We start from the raw sequence: 21,369 nt of genomic DNA on the forward strand, positions 1-21,369 counted from the left end.
AATTGAAACTATTACCACTCACATGAAAGAGTGTTCCAAATCATTATTGATCAGAGAAATGCAAATTAAGACAACTCTGAGATACCACTACACACCTGTCAGATTGGCTAAGATGACAGGAAAAAATAATGATGAATGTTGGAGGGGATGCGGGAAAACTGGGACACTAATGCATTGCTGGTGGAGTTGTGAACGAATCCAACCGTTCTGGAGAGCAATCTGGAATTATGCACAAAAAATTATCAAATTGTGCATACCCTTTAATCCAGCAGTGTTTCTATTGGGCTTATATCCCAAAGAAATACTAAAGAAGGGAAAGGGACCTGTATGTGCCAAAATGTTTGTAGCAGCCCTGTTTGTAGTGGCTAGAAACTGGAAAATGAAAGGATGCCCATCAATTGGAGAATGGCTGGGTAAATTGTGGTATATGAATGTTATGGAATATTATTGTTCTGTAAGAAATGACCAGCAGGATGAATACAGAGAGGACTGGCGAGACTTACATGAACTGATGCTAAGTGAAATGAGCAGAACCAGGAGATCATTATACACTTCGACAACGATATTATATGAGGACATATTTTGATGGAAGTGGATTTCTTTGACAAAGAGACCTGAGTTTCAATTGATAAATGATGGATAAAAACAGCTACACCCAAAGAATGAACACTGGGAAACGAATGTGAACTATCTGCATTTTTGTTTTTCTTCCCGGGTTATTTATACCTTCTGAATCCAATTCTCCCTATGCAACAAGAGAACTGTTCGGTTCTGCAAACATATATTGTATCTAGGATATACTGCAACATATCCAACATATAAAGGACTGCTTGCCATCTAGGGGAGGGGGTGGAGGGAGGGAGGGAAAAAAAAATCGGAACAGAAACGAGTGTCAATATAAAGTAATTATTAAATAAATATTAAATTAAAAAAAATTTATAAGTATAAATATATACAAATAACTCTTTTTTGTTTCTTTGTTTTGTGCATGAGGCAATTGGAATTAAATGATTTACCAAGGGTAACAACAGTTAGGGATTTTGAACTGTTAAGGTCTGAGGCCAAATTTGAATTCAGGTCCTCTTACTTCACACTTGGTACTCTATTCACCACACTATCTAGATGCCTCTATATAAATAATTCTTAACTCCGTTAAGACCATGACACTATTCTATCTCTACCTCCTAAATTTATCAACTTCTTTCAAGTTTCTGCTAAAGTCTTCTTCTGCAAGAAAATTTTCCTTCTTATACCTAGTGCCTTTCCCTTGTGGGTTAGATCTAATTTGTTTTGTTTATATTTTATTTGTTGTACCTCATTCCATTAGCCCATGAGCTTCTTGAAAGCAAAGACAAGTGTTTACCTTTCTATCACCAATGATTAAAACAGTTCCTGGTATATAGTAAGTGCTCAATAAGTGATAGTTGATTGACTATTTTATTAAAATAGACTCTCTTCTTGCCAACTAAATATTTCTTCTTATTTCAATCTAGCATTGTGATATAGTTTAAAATGTCCACATTTCCTTAGGCAATAATCCTCATATTCTAATGATTTTCTCAGCCATGAAGAAATCCTAGATGTTCAATTTACAATTTTCTATTCTTCAATCCCATCCTCTTACTCTTCTTTTTATAACTTTGAATCAGGTTAAATAATACTTCCCCCTGCTTGTGGCCTACTGCTTTCAAATATTTGTGGATTGTTGATATTGTTTTCCCTCAGTTGTCACTTAGCCAAGTTATACATATTTAGCCCCTGTAATCTTTTCTCATAAGTCATTCCTTCAATTCTCATAATCATTTCTCTTGCTCTCCTTTGGCCTCTCTCCAATCTGTCTATTTCTTTAAAGATACTATAGAAGCAGAGGATAGAATGTTCTTATTAATAATTCTGCTTATACAACATGTATTTTCATAGTTCTCATGCCCCTTCCTCTTCCCCCCACCTCCCTTTTTTTTTTTCTGCTGGAGAATTTTCTATGAAAATAACATCTTTTTTCCTGAGGAGCCTGTCTCCTTCAACTGCACATTTCTCCTCTGAGACTTATCTCCCACCTGCCTTTTGTATACTTACAGAGAATAATGATGCTGAAGGGGAGGGGATTACAGATGTAATTAACATACAAATAAGTAGCAGTGACCTGCCTAGGGAAGTAGTTCAGACTCCAGATTTTTTTTTCCAGTCTTGTCTCCCTCTCCCTCCCTCCCTCTTCTTCTTCCTCCCCCTCCCTCCCTCCCTCCCTCCCCCCCCCTCTCTTTTTCTCCTCCTTCTCCTCCTCCTTCTCCTCCTCCTCCTCCTCTTTCTCTTTAAGATTATATGGACAAGAAAAGCACGACAGAAGGGAAGGAAATAAAAATGTAATATATAGGCAAGATGTTTCTAAATAGAATGTGTTGATGCCATTCTTACAGGGATTATTTGTAGCTCTTTAAAAATAATTGACTATCTAATTAAAGAGATAGATAATATCTTTATAGAATATGTACGAAGATAAATATCATCTTTTATAGCTGTCATTTGCATAGAGTGAATGAGTTTTACTCTACAGCTATATATTTTAATTTTTTGGCTTTCTCCTTCAAGGTAGAATTTTCTAAGAATGGACTGAATACAAATATTTAATATGTATTACCTACCTCCTAGAGTTGTTTGGAGTAAAAATTTCCAAGTGCCAATAAATATGAATTATCAGTATCATTATTATTATTTTACAATTATTACTGTTTTCTACTTCCAACTTTTAATGGTTTTAATATTTTTCTTCAAATCCTTTGGGAATGGGAGTTTTCATGTACCATAGATTCATTAATGAACAATGCAAAAATCATATTATCATATTATATGCCATAGTATAATAGTCTGCTGTAGTATCATGATCTAAATAAAAGAGATATGTGATTATCTAATGGAAGATGGGAATATAGATGATATTTACTCACCCAGCTAATAATAAAACTTGTTTCCATCACAAATATATCTATGTATATTTATTCTCACTCCCTACTCCTATGCTGCTCTTACTTTACTGTGAAAGTTTTGATCCTCTACCTCTTCTGAGCCTTCAGATAAATCCTTCTTGTTAGAACAGTTATAACTTAACACAATCTGAGTTACCATAGTGTAATTGCTCATATCCCATTGAACAAGTATCCCCTTCCCTTATATATCCATTTTCAGTCTACAAAGTCATCTCTTTCTTGGTTTCTACTGATTTATTCAGGATGTCCTTAGATGCGTCTTTTGGAATATTAATTAGTATATGAGACATCTATCCTTCCCTTTTTATTTTAGGTGGGAAAAAGTAAGTCCAAGTATAAATAAGTTATGTCTTATTTGAAAATCTCATTAATATAAGTAGTATTTACAAAAGTGTTTTAGGATTTGCAAATCACTTTACTAATATATGTCTCATCATCTCCCCCCCCCCCTCGCCAAAGCCCACTTCTCTTCCAAATTCCCATTTCTATGGAAGGCAGCAGCACAATTTTTATTTTTTTAGTCACTCAGGTCTGATTTCTCAATATCATCTTCAGCTATTCCCTCTCCATCAGTCCCATATCAATTCAGTTTCCAAACTCTGTCTTTTCATTAGCTCAACCATATATCTTACATTCTTTTCCTCTCTCTACTCAGACAGCCACCACCCCAGTTCAGGTTCTCATTACTTCTTGCCTTTGCTATTGAAATATTTTCCAAAGTGGTTTCTCCCTCTCTATTCTTTTCCCATTATAACACAGTAGTCATTCCACACGGTAGTCAAAGTGATTTTAAGAAAACAAAGATCTGATAATATCTTATGGCTACTGACAAACAAACTCCAGTGGCTTCCTATTGATGAAAGGGAAAAAATAGTATTTCATATTGTTCTTAACCATGTTAAAATCTATTTCATAACTTTTATAATATTTATAATTATTAGTATAGTAGTATAATTATAATTATATAACATAAACTAGTAAATATACATATATCAGGAGGCATTTCATTATTTATTTATTTATTTATTTTTACTGATTGGATATGGGATAAAAATAATTTGGAGATCAAGGATATAATCAATAGGTCCAGATTATAACTAAGGGGGATCTGGATTGATAGTCTTCCTCTTTCACTTACTAGCTGTATGATCCTGTACAAATCACTCAAGCTAAATGTAATTCTGGTAATTCTCTTAAGTTGTGTACATGTACAATCTGCTTTAGTAGAGGGAGTTCACATGATGGGAGTTTCCCCACTGGCAGAATCTCAGCTCCTTCACATATTCATTAATATGCCTCTAGAAGAAGAAGATTCTCCCATCTAGAAAAAGGGAATTCCTTTTTAATGAAAGAATTTGATCACTACTAGAAAGTTTATCAATTCAAACATAACTTCAAAGCAGCAGTGCTATCACCAAGAGAAGAATAAAGTTGAAATTGACTATTTGGTGATTCCATCCTTCCTGAGAGAAACAAGCAGGTTAGCAAAACCAAGAAGTGTCTGGTAAGGGAAACCCTGTTTCCCAGGATACAAATCTGACATTAACATATAATTTAGAAAACTGTCTGGTGGTGTTTATGGTGGTGGTGAAGATGATGATAATGTTGGAGATAAAAAACTAGCACTTTTATAGTTCTTTACATGTTATCTCATTTGATTCTTCGGATAGCTCTGTGAAACAAATACTATTTTTATCACCATTTTACAGATGTGGAAACTGAAACTGAAAATTCAAAGACTTTCCCAAGATCATATAGCCATTCAGTCCTTGAGGCAAAATTGAAGCTTGGATCTTTTTGACTCCAACTCTGACACTCTACTTTGCAAATGAGATAGCCCAATAATGACATAATAGAAACAAACTTACCGCGCCATTTGGAAAAACAAATAACCAAGAAGCAAAGAGTTGCTGAAAAGTGAATTATAATCATCTAAATCTGAGCAGGGAGCACCAGGCCTGCAGTCTGGAAGACCTGAGTTCAAATTGTACCATAGACACTTATTTACTAAGTGTGTGAACCTGGGCAAGTCACGTAATCCTGTTTGTCATGATTTCCTCATCTGTTAAATGAGCTGGAGAAGAAAATGGCAAAACACTCCAGTAGCTTTGCCCAGAAAATCCCAGAAGAAGTCACAAAAAGTTGTACATGACAACATAAACAATTACCACAAAAAGTCTAGGAGAACAAATGATATCATCATCATTAATAAGAATGACAATAAATCAATGCTAATGAAAGAGGTATGATTGGTAGTCTTTGTAATGAAGAATTTTCATTATCCGTAGATGACTACCACTTGGGAAAGGAGAGCATACTAGGGAGTGAAATAGTTTTTTAAAATCTAAAAGCAATATCTTTTCTTTATTTTATATAAAATAATTAAATTAAGCATATTACCTTCAGCTTCTGGTTTAAGAGTTTTATTACAAAATTAAGTAGAAAGACTAACTAGATTTGATGAAAACTACTATTGAACTGAACAATTTTTACTAAGCAAACAGAAACACTGTGAAGAATGAGAAAGGAAAAAGTAGGAAGAACAGTCATCAATGAATAGTTTTAAACAAATGACTATTTCATATAGGCTTAAAAATTCCTGTCATTATATAAAGCAAAAAATGTGCATAATAATAATGATTATAAAAATAATATAACAAAAATAATTTATATAATGGGCCAGAATTCTGGAGAAATGTACTTGAAACAAGGATTCTTACAAGGCATTAACTCAGTGGAATTGATAAGACAATGGTTATCTAGTTTAGCAAATGAGTTCTCTAGTTCAGTATGATTGATTTAATCCTACAACAAGATGTTAACCCAGTGGAATTGATAAGACAATGGTTATCTAGTTTAGCATGTGAGTTCTCTAGTTCAGTATAATTGATTTAATTTTACCACAAATAATGGTTCCCTAGTGATATAATGATTGGTTTATACTCAGTATACTGTAATGATGTAATTGTAATAGAGTATATAAATTGAGGACAAAGTCAGGCACAGGCATTCCATCTTAGACAAGCCTCTGGTGGCTCTCCTGCCTCTTGCCTTTCCTCTACTGAAATCAAGAGAGTCTCTAGGAAGCTATCCCAGCCTCAGGGGAAGGAAACAGACAGTGAAGGAGATAATAACAGATTGTGAAGGAGATAATAAAAACTTTGACTATTCTCATGGTGATTATTCTGCTGAAATGAAGGCTGGTCCCAAGACCTCCAGAAAACTAACCAGAACCTTACAAAAAAAATGCTTTTTTTGTGTAATGTACAAACCTTCTCATTTTAACCTCATAACAACCCTCAGAGTAGGTGTTGTTATTGCTCCAATTTTAGAGATGAAAAAATTAAGGAAGATAAAGGTTAAGTAGCTTGACCAGAATCATATGCTAGGAGTATTTGAGAGCAAATAGGAACTCAAGTTTTTCTGACTCAAGACTCAGTGCTTTATTTGAAAAGTAAAAATCAAGACTACATATCAATCCTTGACATTTTCTGATACGACATTCACTTCTATTAGGTACTGGAAAAAATGTTTATAAAAAACCTCTTTTCAAATACAAATGCTTGAGTTACATGGTGTTATGGAAGTTCTTTGCAATATATATCCCCCTTTTAAGAGAATTTTCTGTGAGGCAGGGCCAAGATGGCAGAGAATAGACAGGTCTTTGAGCTCTTCCTGGCTTCCTTCAGATCAATACCAAATCAAGCCTTTTGGGGTGACAGAATCCACAAATATTTGGAGTTTAATAAATTTTTAGCAAAAGATATTTTGGAAGAACTTCAGGAAAGGTCTGTCTCAATCAAGCATAGGGAAGGAGGGGCAGACACAGCACAGGGATCGAGGATAGAGAGGCTTCATCACACTAGAGGAATCTACTGGGAGGCTTTTAGTCAAAATATAGCAGTATTGGCTACTCTGTTCTAGTTCAGAAGCCAGTGGATCTGTAGAATAGCTGTGAGACCTCCAATGCAACTACCGAAGGCAAAAAGGGAGCCCTTGGATCTAAGCCTAAGATGGGACTTGGCCATGCCTACCCAGCACAGGAAAAAAACTGTCAGCATGAAGTTGCTGTCACTTGTAGAGGAAGATTGGGGGCAATCTACCCTTTGAACTGAAAACAGAATTCAACCTTTAAAAATGAGCAGAAAAGCAAAAACAGCTCTGACCAAAGATAGCTTAATTATGGAGACAGGAAAGAACAGACCTCAAACCCCAAGGACACTAAAGGTAAAATGTCTCCAGATGAAGTCTCAAAAGGTGATATGAGTTGTTCTCTAATTCAAAAGGCTCTCTGGGAAGAATTCAAAAAGGATCTTAAAAGAGAGTTAGAAGTAAAATGAGGAAAGGAAATAAAATCTTTGCAAGAGAGTTTAGTAAAGGAAACAGAAATTATCTGAAGAAAACTCCTTTAAAAAAGATTTGGCAAAATAGAAAAAGAATATAACTTTTTAAAAATAGATTTGGTGAAATGGAAAAAGAAAACAATTCCTTGAAAATCAGAATTGGCAAAATGAAAAAAGAAACAACTCCTTAAAAGTAGAATAGGTAAATGGGAAAAAAAATCCAATGAACAAAACAAGTCATTTAAAAATTCAATTGGCCAAATGCAAAAGGAAGTTAAATAAAACCTAATTGGAGAAAACAATTCATTAAAAATTAGAATTAAATAAATGGAAGCAAATGTCTCAATGAGATATCAAGAATCCATCAAAAAAACAAAAAACAAACAAACAAACAAAAAAAAAATCTGGGAAATGAAAAAATAAAAAGGAATGTAGAAGAGACAATTTAAGAATTATTGAGCTACATGAAAATTACAATAAAACAAAGAACATAGATTACATCTTTTAAGAAATCGTCAAGGAAAAGTGCCCTGACATCTTAGAACCAGAATCCACTGATTATCTCCTAAAAGAAAGCCCCAAACAATTGTAACTGAAATACAATATTCCACAGGGCAGAGGAGCTTGGAGTGCAATCAAGAATCAACTATCAGGAAAAAGATGGATATTCAATGAAATAGGGGAATTTCATTTATTTTTGATGAAAAGACCAGAGCTGAACAGAAAATTTGATCTCCAAATACAGAACTTAAGAGAAGCATAAAAAAATAAAGGGAAAGAGAAAAAAAAAAACTATGATTTTTTAAAAGGTTATACAGGTTTACATCCCTATATGGGAAAAGATATGTCTAACTTTTGAGAACCGTATCTTTGTTAGTGGTATGCTTAAAGAGTATAGGTATATGGTTTGATCATGTATACTTATTTTGTTTTTAATTTGTACTTTAATATATTTAACATCTACTGGTCATCCTGCCATCTAGGGGAGGGGGTGGGGGGAAGGAGAGGGAAAATTGGAACAAAAGGTTTGGCAATTGTCAATTCAATTACCCATGCATATAACTTGTAAATAAAAAGCTATTTTTAAAAAAAAGAGTATAGGTATAATGTGATTTTACTGTGATGATATAAAAAAGAAACTAGGAGTGGAAAAAGGATTGTACTGACAGAAAAAGAAAGGGAAGGTAAAATAGGATAAATTATATGAAAAGGCAAAAAAAGACCTATTACAATTGAGGGAAAGAAGGGAAGGTAATGAGCGCTGTGTGAATCTTAAACTCATAGGATTTGGCTCAAAAAGAGAATATCAAAAATCGTTAGTTTGACAGAGAAACTTGTTGTCATCCTATAAGGAAGTAGGAAGGGAAAAGGGAAAGGAAAAGGGGAGGTTAATAGAAGGGAGAACCAAAGTAAAAGAGTGAAGGAATAAGAAAGGGGAGAGGGGCTGTAAAAGGGGAGAGCTGATTGAGGAACATTATGATCAGAACCAAAACACTGGAGAGGATGGAAAGGGGGAAAGGAAAGAGAAAAGTATAATTTGGGGAAAATAAGATGGCAAGAAATACAGAGTTAATAATTTTAACTGTGAATGTGAAGGGGATGAATTCTCCCATAAAATGGAAGTAGATTAACAGACTGGAAGGAATATACTTTTTTTTCTCTGTGGTACATGGAACCTACACAAAAATTGACCATGCATAAAAATCTCAAAATCAAATGCAGAAAGGTAGAAATAATAAATGCATCTTTTCCAGATCATGATGTAATAAAAATTACATGTAATAAAGGGCCAGGGAAAAATAGACCAAAAATTAATTGGAAACTAAATAATCTAATCTTAAAGAATGAGTGGGTATAATCACAAGTCATAGACACAATCGATAATTTTATCCAAGAGAATGACAATAATGAGACAACATACCAAAATTTATAGGAGGCAGTAAAAATAGTTCTTGGGGGAAATTTCATATCTCTAAGCTGTTTACTTGAATAAAATAAAGAGATCAATGAATCTGGCATGCAACTAAAAAAGCTAGAAAAAGAACAAATTAAAACTCCTCAATTAAATACCAAATTTAAAATTACAAAAATAAAAGAGATCAATAAAACTGAAAGTATGAAAACTATTAAACTAATAAACAAAACTAAGAGTTGGTTTTTATAAAAAAAAAAAAACCAATATAAATGAACCTTTAATTAATTTGATTAGAAAAATGAAGAACATCAAATTGCTGGATTAAAATTAAAAGAGTGAGGAGGAAAGGAAATTAGAGCATATTTAGGAGCTATTTTGCCCAATAGTATGTCAATAAATCTAATAATCAAAGTGAAATGGATGAATACTTACAAAAATATGGATGGCCCAGATGAATAGAGGAAAAAATAAATTATGCAAATAGTCCCATTAAAAAAAAAATTAAATAAGCTATTTATCAACTCCTTTCGAAAAAGTCTCCAGAGCCAAATGGATTTACAGGTGAATTCTAACAAACATTTTAAGAACAATTAATTCCAATGCTAGGAAAACTATTTAGAAAAATAGAGAAAGAAGGATCCCTACCAAAATTCCTTTTATGACACACATATGATGCTGATACTTAAACCACACAGGATCAAAATAGAGAAAGAAAATTATAGGCCAATTTCCCTAATGAATATTGATGCAAAAATCTTAAATAAAATATTAACAAAGACATTACAGCTTATTATCATCAGGATCATGACCAAGTAGGATTTATACCAGGAATGCAGAGTTGGTTCAATATTAGAAAAACTATTAACATAATTGACTATATCAATAACCAAATTAACAGAAATCACATGACTATCTCAATAGATGCAGATGAAATCCAACAACCATTCTTATTAAAAATACTAGGAAAAAAAAGAGTTTTCTTTAAATTGATCAATATTATTTAAAACCATTATCAAGCATCATATGTAATGGGGATAAACTAGAAGTATTCTCAGTAGGATCAAGGGTGAAACAAAGTTGCCCACTATCACCAGTATTATTCAATATTTTATTAGAAATGTTAGCTTTGGCAAAAAAAGAGAAGAAAAAGAAATTAAAGGAATTGGAGTAGGCAATGAGGAAACAAAACTATCACTCTATACTTAGAACATCTTAGAGAATTAACTAAAAAACTACTAGGAACAATTAACAACTTTAGCAAAGTTGCAGGATACAAAATAAATACACATAAATCATTAACATTTCTATATATTACCAAAAAAGTTCAGCAGCAAGAAATATAAAAAGAAATTCCATTAGAAAAATAACTGTAAATAATATAAAATATTTGGGAGTCTACCTGCCAAGACAAAACTAGGAACTATATGAAAACAATTACAAAACACTTTCCACACAAAGTCAAATCTAAAGAATTGGAAGAATATCAAGTGTTCATAGGTAGGCCAAGCTAATATAATAAAAATAACAATTCTATCTAAATCAATCTACTTATTCAGTGCTATACCAACCAAACTGCCAAGAAATTACTTTACAAAGATAGAAAAAAAATAATAACAATAGTTCATCTGAAAGAACAAAAGATCAAAAATTTCAAGGGAAATAATGAAAAATGCAAATGAAGGTGACCTAGCTGTACCAGATGTAAAATTATATTATAAAACATCAGTCATCAAAACCATTTTGAATTGGCTAAAAAATACAGTAGTCAATCAGTGGAATAGATTTGTTTCACAAGACACAATAGTCATTGGCTATAGTAATTTGGTGTTTGGTAAATCCAAAGTCCCCAGCTTTTTGACAAATTTGAGAAAAATTGCTGGGAAAATTGGAAAACAGTATGGCAGAAATTAGACATTGAGCCACACTTAACACTCTAACCAAGAAAAAGTCAAAATGGGTTCATGATTTAAAGAGTAAATACTATAAGCAAATCAGAATAAAGGATATTCTAAAAACGAAGGATAGTCTACCTCCCAGATCTGTGAAGAAGGAAGGAATTTGTGGCCAAAGAAAAACTAGAGTATGTTATGAAATGGATCATTTTTATTATATTAAGTTTAAAAGTTTTATATTAAAAAAATGTGACAAGATTAGAAGGAAAACAGAAAACTGGGGAAAAAAATTATACCCAAGCATTTTGATAAAGGCCTCATTCTAAAATATATAGAGAACTGACTCAAATTTATAAGAATACAAACCATTTTGATAAGTAGTCAAAGGATATGAACAGACTATTTTCAATGAAGAAATTAAAACCATTTCTAGTCATATGAAAATATGATCTAAATATGATCTAAAACAGTATTGATAAAAGAAATTCAAATTAAGATACCACTACACAACTCTCAGATTGGCTAAGATGATAGGAAAAGATAATAATGAATATTGGAGGGGATGTGAAAAAAGTAAGACTCTACTATCTTGTTGGTAGATTTGTGAGCTGATCCAACCATCCTAGAGAGCAATATGGAACTATGCCTGAAAGACTATCAAACTATGCATTACCCTTTGACCCAGCAGTTCTCTACTGAGCCTGTATAGCAAAGATATCATAAGGGAAAAGGATCCACATGTGCAAAAATGTTTGTAGCAGCTCTTTTAGTAGTGGCAAGGAACTGGAAATCGAATGGATGCCCATCAGATTGAGAATAACTAAATAAATTATGGTATATTATGTAGTATGGAATATTATTGTTCTATTAGAAATGATCAACAGGATGATTTCAGAAAGGCCTGAAGATACTTATATGAACTGATGCTAAGTGAAGTGAGTAGAACCAAGAGAACACTGTACACAGTATTAAGATTATACAATGGTCAATTCTTATGGATGTGGCTCTTTTCAACAGTGAGATGATTCAGGCCAGTTCTAATGGATTTGTGATGGAGAGAGCCATCTGCATCCAGAGAGAGAACCATGGGGATTGAATGTGGATCAGAATATGGTATTTTCACCTTTTTATTTTTGTGTGCTTCTTTTTTGTTTTCTTTCTCTCTTTTTTTTTTCTTTTTGATCTGATTTTTTGATCTGATAATTGTGGAAATATGTAGAAAAGAATTGCATGTTTAAGATGTATGTTATTATTTTTTTTCTAAAGAGATTGTGGTAGATGGGAGGAAGAAAAATTTTGGAACACCAGGTTTTACAAGGGTGAATGTTAAAAACTATCCATGCATGTATTTTGAAAATAAAAAGTTAAAATAAATTTTTAAAAAGAGAAAAGTTTTCCTTCAAACTTCCTTTGAGAAATTGGATAAGAGCTAGCTATAACCCTGCATAATCATTCTCATATACATCTCATATACAAATATCTTTTTGGATGATGCAAAATATAACTGTGCTAGGCACAACAAAGTCATCAGAGATATTTATAACAAAATCACTTTTTATTATGCATTATAAAAAGAAAATAATCCCTGAATTTAGAGGGGATATAACAGTTAGAAATGATGGAATCAAGGATGACTTACACATTGGGTAAATCCTTTACAGTTTTTGAAAAGTATAGACAAGAAATACAAGTGGAAAAAGCATATTAGCTTTGTGAGGAGATTACTCAGATTGAAATCATCATAGAAACACCCATAGATTGAATTAAGCATTTAATTTATTAAGAGTTTAAAAAAATAGGAAAACTCACTCTCCAACTCCATGAAATGAACATGGCAAAAGGTGTATGTTGTTTTAATTCCTTCCAGGGTGGAAATGATTTATAAAGAAGGATTAGAATAGGATAAATCCTAGCCCTTCTCAAACTTTCTTTTCTCCCTATCTGTGAGACTATCAGATTCACCTTGCTAATGACCATGTGAACACTAAAACCTTATCTTATATATGGAGTACCTAACTGATGTTATCTACTTGCTATATAAATTCATCATGTATCAATTCACTGTCCCTAAGTGTTCAGCTAAGTCCCCAATAAGTGTTCCCAATATTCAATTTTCATTGCCTACCTATACCTATATTGGAGTAGAACAAATTACAATATTTTACACATAATTATGATTTCAAATAGTATAAATTTGAATGATACCATCTTCTGCATGGAATTTATTATTCACATTAACTGCAACCTAACTGTAGCAGAAAAAGAGAGGAACAGAAGTTCAAGTCTTAGTTTGACTATACACAAATCATTTCATTTCTCTATATTTCCATCTGCTCACTTGTAAAATGGAGACAAGTTGTATTCCTCAAATGCTTCTTACCTCATATAATGATCATGAAGAAAACACCTTTTAAACTTTACAATTATGAATGAATTCTTCTTATTATTATTAATAATAGCCATCATACTAGTCATTTGTAAGTCCCATGGAGTGGGTGAATTGTATCAGAATCTTTTTTTAAGAAATAAAGCAGCTCTCCAGTGTACATACATACACATATACACAAATGAAGCTAATATATATTTTGTGATGATCATGTTAATCCATGTTCTCAATCTCCATTACCATTTACTGCACTTGATACATGAAAAGCAAAGTAATATAGACATAACATTGAGGAAAACCTCATAGAACATTTCAACATAATACTTTGGGAGTGCCTACAGGATTCTTCCTTCTCAAAAACAGAAGAAAGTACTCAATAATGCAATTAATCAAGCATTTCTCCAAGGAATTCAGGAAAGTTTACATATTTTAATTAATGAAGCAGTGAGGTGGCACAGTGGACTATTCTTCCTGAATTTATATTCAGCCTCACATACTTATTAGACGTGTGACCCTGGGCAAGTCATTTGACTCTGTTTACCTCAGTTTCCTTATCTGCAAAATGAACTGATGAGGGAAATGTCAAACCACTTTTATATCTTTACCAAGAAACAGGGGCACAAAGAGTCAGAAACAGCTAAAATGACCAACAAATAATTTTAGTTAATCTTTCTCTTTTAATAGGATATAGATTGAGTATTTATGATAAAGCCAATGAGGCCTTTAAAAAAAAAGATTCCTAAACATTTAATAAAGGAGGTAGAGAAAGGAAACTTGGCAATTCCTGCTCTCATATCCTCATTCAGAGTCAGTCATAGGCAAAGGTGTACCAGTTAATTAACAACTGGCTCTCAGAGGGGAAATATACATAGAACACACTTTTAAATTTAATCTACATTGCTAACATTTCCTCCAACATTTTCTTAAGCTTAAAAGTGAGCTGAACAATCAATAAAACCCTAATCTGAAGCAATTGCCATTCTGAAGTTTAAATGCTCACACTGAAAATTTAACAATTAGTCCAGTGACCCAGTATGAGCTGGTTCCAGCAAAAGTATTGTGCAGGTCACTAGGGAAGGGTGACCCACAGAAGACTTTTCCTGATTTTCTAAAGATCAGAATTCTTTCCATCTCCTCTACTGTATAAAGGAGACTGTTGAATACTTTAGGGAAATAAAGACAAATAAGGTTTTAAAGAACTCACTTCAGTTTACATTAGGACCACAGTATGTTAGTCATGTGAACCTCTCATGTGAACCTCTCATTAGAAGTTATTGGCAGGAGTAACATAGTATATTTTGTACATTCTTTTATAAATTGTCTAAGGCCTTTCTGCTATCTTGTGACCACTTCCTCCTCAAGTCAACTTGATTTTTTTTATTCTTCTATGGGCACCAAAGATTAGTGAGAAAGATCCCTAACTAGTTCTTTCAAATGAAGAAGCCTAAGTTGCAGTTTTCTAATTTCTCTGCTCTCCCTTCCAGCCACTATATGAGCAAATAAATCCTTTTAAAGGTTTTTGGAAAGAGTTTTTACTGCTAGTAACAATCCAAAGGCTAACATTAACATAGTAAACTTGCAGAAGTAAAAAAAAAAAAAAAAAAAACTATTAAATCTTTACTCTGGTCTTCATTAATACATACAAAAAGGTGGATAGGATCTTATCTCTTTTACTGTGTTTTTTCCTGATCCATCTCTTTATCTTCTTTTGGTAGTCAACTGCATTCAGTGTTTCTTCCCCAAACTTCTATTTCCAGGGTTAGTATTCCTAGATTTCTAGCAATCCTTTCTCTCTCTCTCTCTCAATCATCTTAAGCTCCAAACTAAGACTAAAACTTACTAAATGATTTTTGGACACATATCTTTGTACTTCAGTCTTCAGTTTCCTCACTGGTTTAAGTGAAGGGGAAGGGTAGGGACAAGTGAACTTGATTTTTCTTCCAGCTCTTAATACTATGAACAAGAGTTTCTAAAAACTAAATGAGATTCTAAAACCTGACAGGGGAAATTATAGATGGGTCACTGAGTATTACACTTATTATACTGGAAAGTCATCCTTGACCATTCCCTGACATCTTATGCACTTATTGTTAGGTTGGCATTGAGAGTATATTATATATTTTCCCTTGTGAATGATGTTCCATTTCCCACCTCCATACCTTTACAGGGCTGTCTCTCATGTCTTCCATGGTCTCTATCCCCATCTCTACCTCTTGGAATCACTACCGCTCTTCAGAGATAAGGTCAAATTCCACATGGAACAAGACATCTTTCTCGATAGTTCTAGTGGCTAGAACTCACACCCCCAAGAATCATTAAATTACTATGTGTGTTTCCATATTTTGTATTTATTTAACTATGTACATGTAATATGCTCTATCACATATTCATGCTTCCCTGTAGAATGAAAGATTCATGAGGGAATGGACTATCTTATTTTTGTCTTTGCCTCTCCAGTGCCTAGGAGTATATAGTAGGTACTTAATAAATGTTGTTTGCATTGAGTAGTATTAACAGGAATAATGCCTAAGTTAAGGTTTCTGAGTTCAACACTTCCTAGTTGTTCCTACTCCTACAGTACCTGAGTCATAGGTCATGGTCTCTAGGGCTGGAGCTGCTTCCTCTCCTGGAAGAACTGAACACACAGGCAAACTAGCTTCTGCATGGTACAACCACCTGTAGTGTCACTTCATATGAATTTGATTAAGATACAGGTACAAATAATGGCTTCAATCTTCCATCTTCTGACTCTTAAATCCTATAGTTATCTATTTTCCTTAGCTACCAAGTAAAATAGTAACATACTTTCAATGGTATCTCTCAGTGATGAAAATGCAAAAGTACCTTGTGATAGGGACAATAAACAAAAATGTATCTTTATTAGAAAATGTATCTTATTAATGATGAAAGCCAAAGCGTACTGGACTGAGAGTGACAAAAATCTGAATTAAAATTCTGCTGTGATTTTGTGTGTGACTCTAAGGCATTCTAACATTCAAATAGATGTTATGTAGTCATAAAGAAGGGGGAGACTAGGTGGTATACTGGATAGAGTACCAGTACTGGAGTAAGGAAGACTCATCTTCTAAAGTTCAAATCTGTCCTCAAACCCTTACTATTTACATAAACCTGGGTAAATCAACTGAATCCTGTTGGTCTCAGTTTCCTCATCTGTAAAATAATCTAGAGAAGGAAAAAGCAAACCACTCTAGTATCTGTCAGGAAAACAGAAAATGGGGTCAAAAAGAGTTGACATAACCAACAAAATTGCAAAGAAAAAAACCCAACAAAATGGGGGAATTGCTTCTATTTGGAAAGTTTTTTTGAGGGGGTTGTTATTTTGTTGTTGTTATTTTTTCTTTATACCTTTATAGCAACATTCTCTTTCGAAGATAGGCTATATAAATAAGCTAAGTATTAAGTTCTCATAAAATCTCATTTTTCTAGTATAGAAGGAAGTTATAAATAATTCAGTCCAATTTCCACATTCTGTATCATTAAGGATTGATTAGGAAAGCATTTTCCAAATTGGATGGCAATACAACAACAACAAATATGTTTAAGAGTCTGTTCTAGTGGCTGATCAAAGAAAAAGAAAATAAGATGTGGTTTCTGCCCTCAGGTTTACAGTCTAATAGAGGAGGTCAGGCACAGATACATACATACCTGTGTGTATATACACACATAAATTATATAAATCTATGACTAATGAAAAAGTACAGACTATTATGAGAGGTTGAAAAAGGAAAGATCATTCTAGATTTATCAAAAATATATACTAAAACATGAAGAATCACTCATATTTTAAACTAATTCTATAAGTTATAGACTCCAGCAGGGTCACTAAAATACAAAATATCTCAAAATCAGTGGCAGAAATAATTTAAGCAATTATTTCACATTTGAAATAAAAAATATTATTATTTCTTCCATAAGAATGTGAACTCTATGATAGTAGGGACTGTCTTGCTTTTCTTATATTCCCCAATGTGTTTTTTGCAGAGTAGGTTTTAATAAATCCTTCATTCATTCACTTATCCATATTTAATATAAAACACAATGTGAGGAGTGGCTTTTTTTTAAAGAGTTAATTACAGTCAGAATAAGGAAGAATAACATGGGGACATAGATCTGTAAAGTTGTGTACTTGGTTTAGAATTTTTTGCATAAGTGATAAGGATGAATACTAGTATTATTAATCTATAGGTAAGACAGGTAAATAGGGTTTCTTCTTAGAAAGAAAAACACAAGTTACTAAACTTCCTTATTAAAGGAAATTGCTACTATATATTGGTTTAAAATGAAAAACAGCCGTCCTCTACAATTCAGATCTCTGTGAGTAAAAACTGCCTATTTCTGTCTTTGTCCTTGTCAATTTCTCCCCATCAAATCCACCTTCAAACATCACATACTTCCTTTTCTAATAGATTATGCTTTTCTAAAATAGTAGATATGACAGTAAGTAACTAATAATGATGATAATAATAATAATGAGAAGCAGCCCTAGAAATATATTTCATGTTCCATCCTCCATCTTTGTCTTTCCTCAGTCGAATAACTTCCCAGCTAGCATGACATTAATCATCAGGGCAGCAGCATTGAGATAAAGGCCAAGTGGAATTTCATTGTACATTATGGGGTGAGTTGTGTCAGTGCAGGAGTATGGGCTTCTGTATATATCTGGGATGGAAGGGGGGACAGGGGAAATTGAAAAGGCAGAGGTGAAAAATTTGTCATATATTAATACTGCTTCAGTTGGTCAGGACTGGTTCCCCATTGTTACTGCAGATTAAAATCCTTCATGTCCTTCTACTTTCCATAGAGGTCACCTTTCATAAAGGTGGATAAATATTATGACAAGGTAAATTCTAACCTTTGGAAAAAATAACCTGCCTTGGGGGTATGCAGAAGATCAGAGGAATAAGAAATAAAAGAACCCAGTGGAAATGGGAAGAATTGCCTGTCAATACTGAGTTTTTTTTCTTCTGATATCTAACAGTCCCCCTCTTCCAGAATTGCATAATACAATTGAGATAATAAGAATGGTTTCCTCTCCTTGTTAGCCCTGAAGCAAGACTGGGATGTCTATAACTGATAGAGAGAGACACACAGATGACATTACCAAAAACATACATAATAAACACAGAAGAAATTTTTGTGCTCTAGATTAATTGAGGGAAAGATATTATTGTGGTTAATCAAATTATTTAGTTAAAAGAGTTATGTATACCATAAGAAAATGACAATTTCCAAAAAATTAATAGGATTTGATTTTGTTCAGTATACTTGTATTGATAATTATAGTTTATTGTATGCTTTAATGACTGAGAAGGCAAAAGGGGATTTTTTGTGTCAAAGTCATCAGTATGGACATCATCATACTGGCACAATATAAACAAGAGATGGTTTAAAGAATATTGAGGCTAATGGTATGACTAATACCTGTACTATTCATACTTATATGTGTGCATGCTTATGTGGGGTTAGAGTGCTATACACACAATAAAGATGGTTTCTGAGCCAAAATCTAATACATCTGGGAGGACCGCTACGCCCTATTAACCAAAGAGTAATTTTTGTTGGCCAAAATAATTGTTAAAGTCTGTTTGAAAAACTGAGGACATGGTTATTTTCAACAGTGAGATAATTCGACCGGTTTCAAAGGTCTTTTGATGAAGAGGGTCATCTATACCCAGAGGACTGTGGAGACAGAGTGTGAATCACAACATAGTATTTTCACTTTTTGTTGTTGTTTTCTTTCTCATTTTTTTTTCCTTTTAATCTGCTTTTTCTTTGTGCAGCATGATAAATGTGGAAATATGGATAGAAGAATTACACATGTTTAATATATTGCCATGTAGGAGAGGGGGTGGGGGAAGGAAGGGAAAAATTTGAAAGACAAGGTTTTGCAAGAGTGAATATTGAAAATTATTCACACATGTTTTAAAAATAAAGCTTTAATTAAAAAAAAAACTTAGATCACAGTTCACTATCTTTCCCACCACTGTCAAAAGAGTACATGTCCTAGCCTCATCATTTCCAAACTACCAAAAAATTAAAATGGGAGGTGACTTGTGATTCCATAAAGTTCTCTTTTCCCCTTCCCAATTCTTTCATTGTATTATCATTATTTGGCAAGACAACCAGTGTTAAGAGACTTACCCAGGTAGTAAGCTTACAGCTAATGAGTATTAAGTGTTTGATCCAGATTTGAATTCAAGTCTTCATGACTCCAGGGATGTTGCTATATACAGCATACCACCTAGCTATTCTCCACCTCCCAATCTTCCACTTAAAAATGGAAATTTTCATTCCTGATAATCCCAGGACATTGTTTTCACTGTGGCTAAGCAAGGGGAACACATAGTAATTGGGAGGCAATAAGACATGTTTCACTGATTTCTCCTCAGAATTACTTGGTATACAGAAATAAAGAATTTGTTCAGAGAAAGGAAGATACAATGCATTGCATTATAAAATTATAAATTTTATAAATTCACATATTATAAAAATTATGAAAAAGTATGTTTTAAAGCTATTATTATTATTACTAGTCTAAATTACAATGTTTACAATATTCTAGGCAATTAATAAATATTTATTAAATTGAATTTCAAATACTTGGAGCTCAGAAAGTATTCTACCATACTAACAATGTTATCAAGGGCAATTAGACTTTTCAGGCAAGCCCAGGAAAATTCACTTGAACCACTTTACAGATGAACTTTATCATTAGATGCAATAATTCAATCAATAGTCACAAGATTGTTTCCAAGACCAACAAAAATGTGTTGCAAAAAATAAATAGGAACACCCGTATTGCACTTGTACTTGCAATATTATGGGAGAAGTATGATTATTCTTTTTGTTTTATTTATTTAGAACTATAAACTTTTATGATAACTTCAGCCCCTCTTCCCTGGTGGATCCAATTGAAGGATGAGGGGAAGCTGAAAGTTGGAAATTAAGGATAAAGTAAAGTAAAAAAAAAAAAAAAAAGAAAAGAAAAGCAGATATAAAGAAAAGGGGGAAGGAGAGAAAGAATTTAGAGGGTGGATTTGTTCACTGTCTAACATAAATTATGTTAGAGAAGTCACCAAGAGGAACATCAAGAACATTTCCTGTGACAATAGAAATAGAGATGTATGGATGGTGAAGGAAAGGGTAAATGTGACCTGGAAATCTTGGAAGTTTGAAAAGAAACCCAGAGAAGAAAAGGTTAACAGATGGGTATAATGGAAATATGATGGATATAATAGGCCCTTAATACAATCTGTTCAGAGGTCACTAGGACTCTAGTCAAGAGAAATCTTGGTACAAATTTTGTAGGAGAGAAGGAAAGAAGGAAGGAAGGAAGGAAGGAAAGAAGGAAGGAAGGAAGGAAGGCAGGAAGAAAGGAAGGAAGAAGAGAGGGAGGTAATGAGAGAGGGAGGAAAGAAAAGAGGGAGGGAGGAAGGAAGTTAAGTGGAGGAGAAACCTTATGCGGAAAGGAGGACTGCTATAGTATCCCTGGAATATGGTCTTGACAATGGAGTAGCTGCACTCCAGTGCCATCTGGAGAGTAGGGTGTCTGCTGAGAGACAAGTGGGAGGAGAAGCCAGAGCAACTGCCACTTAGTAAATTCTCCACTTTGGGTTTGATGGCAGCCAAATGAGGACTTGGGGAGGATGAGATGAGGCTGATGGGGAGAGCATTTTTAAAGTCAAATATTCCTATATTTATATTCATAGTATAATATGTTTAATTAGAACTCAGTGGTACTCCAAAGATCATCTCATGGGTGCAAAGAATGATGTGCCCTCCTTGCACATTTGAGTTTTCAGGCTGAGAAGCAACTTAGTATATAGCTATG

General features: G+C 33.4%; 1 protein-coding gene across 30 annotated transcripts in view; it reads right to left on the minus strand.

Annotated features, from left to right (window-relative positions):
* NRXN3 (neurexin 3) overlaps positions 1–21,369 on the minus strand; it is a 2,067,316-nt gene that overhangs the window by 159,130 nt on the left and 1,886,817 nt on the right. The window lies entirely within an intron of this gene.

Source organism: Antechinus flavipes, chromosome 2 (genome assembly GCF_016432865.1).
Source record: "Antechinus flavipes isolate AdamAnt ecotype Samford, QLD, Australia chromosome 2, AdamAnt_v2, whole genome shotgun sequence".
In the NCBI taxonomy this organism is placed as follows: domain Eukaryota; kingdom Metazoa; phylum Chordata; class Mammalia; order Dasyuromorphia; family Dasyuridae; genus Antechinus; species Antechinus flavipes.